Raw genomic sequence first — 4,375 nt, 5'->3', positions numbered from 1 at the left:
ATGGGTTGATGGTAGAAAAGCTCCAATATAAAAAATGGTTTGACCAAAACGTCAAGGACAAGGAACTTAAGGAGAGTAACCTAGCACTATTGAAGTAATTTTAAAAAAAGTTAAAACTCAGGGGATTGGGACTGTTCCGGGTTATTGAGATTACTCCATAAGGATCGGTCAGAATTAAGACCTTGGATGGTATGGACCCTTGACACAAGATATGTTGGCCCAAATACATAAAAGAGGGAGGAAGAGAAGGAACAAGGCACATTGAAAAGACTTGCCCAAGGAGGAGGCCATAGCCAAGATAAATAAAGCAAAATAGAGAATACGTAAAACCTTATCAATAAACATGGCTACACTATCATCCATGGAAAATGATGACCTTGATATCAACCCTGCAAGGGTTAGTATTCGAGTGTCTGTGGCTGGAAACACTAAAAAAAGAATAGCTCTACTTAACATGAGCTAGTCACAACTTGATGTCATATGAAACATGGGAATCCTTGGGAAAACCTTAGTTAAAATGACCAATGTTAAGACCCAAAGTTTCCATGATAGCATATCTAAGGTTGAAGGATGTCTAAATGTACAAATTCTTGCTAGCAATAACCTTGTGGGTCAGAAAGGCATATGTCGTGCCTAAAGTGTGATGGAAGCGTAGGTATTGCTAGGAAGAGCATGTATTGCTACATTGGATTGTTCCATAGAATGGAGAGAATGGACCATCCAAGTGCAAACAAAAGATGGCAGAAAGTATTGGCATATATGCTATGCTATGAGTAGTGTCACATATGAACACGGACTAACCAAGGGCACTTTTTTCCCTTTGGGTTTTCCTCTTGGATATGTGGTGTGAAAAGACAGTACCACTTACAGTGCCACTTTTATTGTGTTTGATATTATGGAGTGGACTCTCCAATTCCACTCATTCCAATGCAATCTATTGTGTGAGAATCAATCACTATCCTCTGCCACTTTTATTGTGTTTTGATATTATGGAGTTGACTCTCCAATTCCACTCATTCCAACGCAATCTATTGCGTCAGAATCAATCACTATCCTCGGTGTACTTGCTTTTGCGACTGCTGATTCTATGTGTGTGTGTCTATGTGAAACCCTACCACGCAGGCCACCACTGTCCGTCCGACGACGACTGTTGGGTTCCGTCCAACGACTGTCAGGTTGTGTCCGGTGACTATCAGGCACGACGTTCCGTCTGACGGTTCTGCTCTGCTTTGCCGATGATTTTTGCACCTCATGTCCGCCGCCATCCTTGGCGCATCATGGTTGCCCCCGCCCGTTTTCGCCTCCACAAGCAGCGGTGCTAGTAAAACATAGTGGGCCCAGCATAGCCGGCAGGTGCTCGCAGCACAGTGGGCAGCCCTCCGCCAACTTTGTGCCTTATGTGAATTTCCAAGCCGTCTGATAGACTTCGATGCTCCGGCACAGTCCCGTCCGCCGGTGGCAGACCTCCGTCCAGGCGGTCTGACAGAGCTCCCTGTTGTCGTCGACGTCGTTGTAGTTCGACGTTGCAGTTCCACGCCGCCGCCGTCAATGCTGTAGTCGCCTGCTCACCCCACGTTACAGTTCCACGCCGCCGTCACAACGCTGCAGCCTCCAGTCGCCTGCCTGCCCGACATTGTAGTTCCACGCCGCCGCGCCTCCATTCTCCTGCCCGCTCGTTCGTGACCAGGTGAGTCCCTCGCCCGTTCGTGACCAGGTGACCAGCCACCCCAGGACCGACAGTGGCAGCCTGCCTATAGCCCCTCTCAACACCTCTGCAAAATAATTTTGGGTACATTTCATGGGGCTTTTGTGAATTACTTGCTTCATTGCAAAAATATAGGGCAAGATTTGGTGCAGGGTTCAAAAAATATGGGATTTTTTAAAAACTTGTGGTTAAATGCACAATTGCAGCTACAGGTTACACGGAGATTTGGGGCTTTTGCAATGTATGTGCAATTGGCACAAAATTGAGCCCAACAATGCATTAAAATTTGGACCTTTTCGCATTTGTGTGCAATTGGCACATCATTCAGCTCTCTACCGCACAAAAATTTGAATATTTCCATTCTACATGCCTTGATTGGATATTTATGCATTGATTGTGCAGAGATTTGCAATACTTGTGTTGTCACGACACTCCAAACAATTATTGCAACCTTAATGTATTGAGGCAAAAAGATTGCTCAAGGATCTGTCCATTGCCTGGATAGCACTCCGGTGCATTGGGTTTTGCTTGCAGGTGCTTTTTATAGCATATTTGGTTGCATGTGTTTGCATATCTCTTTTTACATCATATTTGGTTGCACGTGTTTGCATATCTCTTGGTAAAGAGATTTCAGCATTATGGCTGGAAATACAATCGATATATTCAAGGATTTATCCCAAGAGGACAAATTAGATGGCAGTAACTACTCCTTCTAGAGTTTCATGGTCCGAAATCTTCTTGTGGCCAAAGGCTTATAGGGTTATGTATCAGGTGAAGATGTACACCCTGCTGACATAGCATCTAACACACCTGGTCATGGTCTGCAGCTTGTTGAGCACCATGACCAGGTGTGTTAGATGCTATGTCAATAGGGTGTACATCTTCACCTGATGTGTTGGCTGATTCATGCTTTACAAGAGAGCAAACTTTCAACTCCACTTGGTAAGCAGGACATGGGCTGATTCACGTAATGCAAGAGAACATGTAGATGTTGCTTGCATTAGTACACTTTGTGATGCATATGAGGCAGATTCATTTGAAGAGGCTCATGAGGATGAGCATTGGGTAAAAGCCATGCAAAATGAGATGGATTCTATCCATAAAAACCACACATGGGATTTGGTAGACTTGTCTGCTGGTGGTAGGATGCCTATTGCCACACAAAGTAGGTATACAAGTTGAAAATAAAGTTTGATGGTACCATTGATAGGTACAAGGCTAGGCTAGTGGCCAAAGGATATGCCGAGAAAAAAGGCATTGATTATGATGAGACTTTCACACCTGCTTCTCGTATGGCCACAATTAGATGTGTTGTTGCAGTGGTTGCCCATCATGGGTGGAAAGTGCATCAGTTGGACATAAAATCAGCTTCTCTCAATGGGGATTTGCAGGAAAAAGTTTATGTAAATCATCCCATTGGTTTTGTGGATGCATGGTCATGAAAACAAAGTATGCGAAAAGCACTTTATGGTCTGAAGCAAGCTTCCCGAGCTTGGTATGAGAAGATACACACTTATTTGACCAGGCAAGGTTTTCACAATAGTCCAACAAAGAGCACCCTCTATGTGAAAGAGGATCATGGAACTTTGATTATGTTCATTCTTTATGTGGATGACATGTTGCTAACTGGAAATGATATAGAAAATTTTCAGCATTCAAAGCTGAATTGCAAACGTCATTTGAGATGATAGATTTGGGATTTTTGCATTATTATTTACGCATACAGTTTGTGTAGACAGATGTTGGGATTTATGTACATCAATCAAAGTACATTCAAAAGCTGTTGCACGAATTTGGGTTTCAAGATTGTAAGCATATCTAAACTCCGATGGAGCCAGGACTCAAATTGAGCATGTATGATGTTGGAGAGCCTTTCAATATGAGTGTTTAAAACCAAGAAATGGGCTGCCTCATATACTTATGCAACATATGCCCGAATATTCAATTTGGGGTTTCCCAGTATTGCAAATTTATGCACAACCCAGGTACACAGCATTGGCAAGTAGTAAAGCGGATTTTTCGCTATCTTCACGGCTCCCTAGATCTTGCTTTGGTATATCCCAGGGGGGACAACTTGCAATTACATGCTTACACTGATTCGGACTAGGTGGTGGTGACTACGATACATGGCAATCCACCAGTGGGAATTGTTTCTTTTTGGGGCATTCATGCATATCATGGTTGAGAAAAAAGAAACCCAATGTTGCTACTTGTGAGGCTGAGTACAGGGTAGCCCTTACAACATAGTAGATTGTGTATGGCTTAGGAGATTGATGGCTGATTTTCGTGAGTGTCAACAGATATCCACCACCATACTCTCACTGATAGCCAGAGTGCTATAGCCATGGCATGAAACCCAGTGCTTCATGCAAGCACATAGAGATTCATTATCATTATGTCAGGGAGAGGATACATGCAAGGATGATCTCATTATCTTACTGCTCTACACAGGACAATGTTGCAGATCTCTTTAAGAAGGCATTGCCTCGAGAGAAATTTATAGCTTTCTGCAAAGCTTTAGGCTTACTCTTCTACAGAGAATGATATGTTTCCGACCTTGTACACGTTCACATTGTCACTATAGGGGGGATTTATTGGCATCATATATGCTATGAATAGTACCACATGTGAACATGGGCTAACCAAGGACACTTTTATCCCTTTGGGTTT

This window comes from Cibotium barometz, chromosome 1 (assembly GCF_041138505.1).
Source record: "Cibotium barometz isolate CiBa-2024 chromosome 1, ASM4113850v1, whole genome shotgun sequence".
NCBI classification, from domain to species: Eukaryota; Viridiplantae; Streptophyta; class Polypodiopsida; order Cyatheales; family Cibotiaceae; genus Cibotium; species Cibotium barometz.
Note: the sequence above shows the minus strand (reverse complement) of the source record.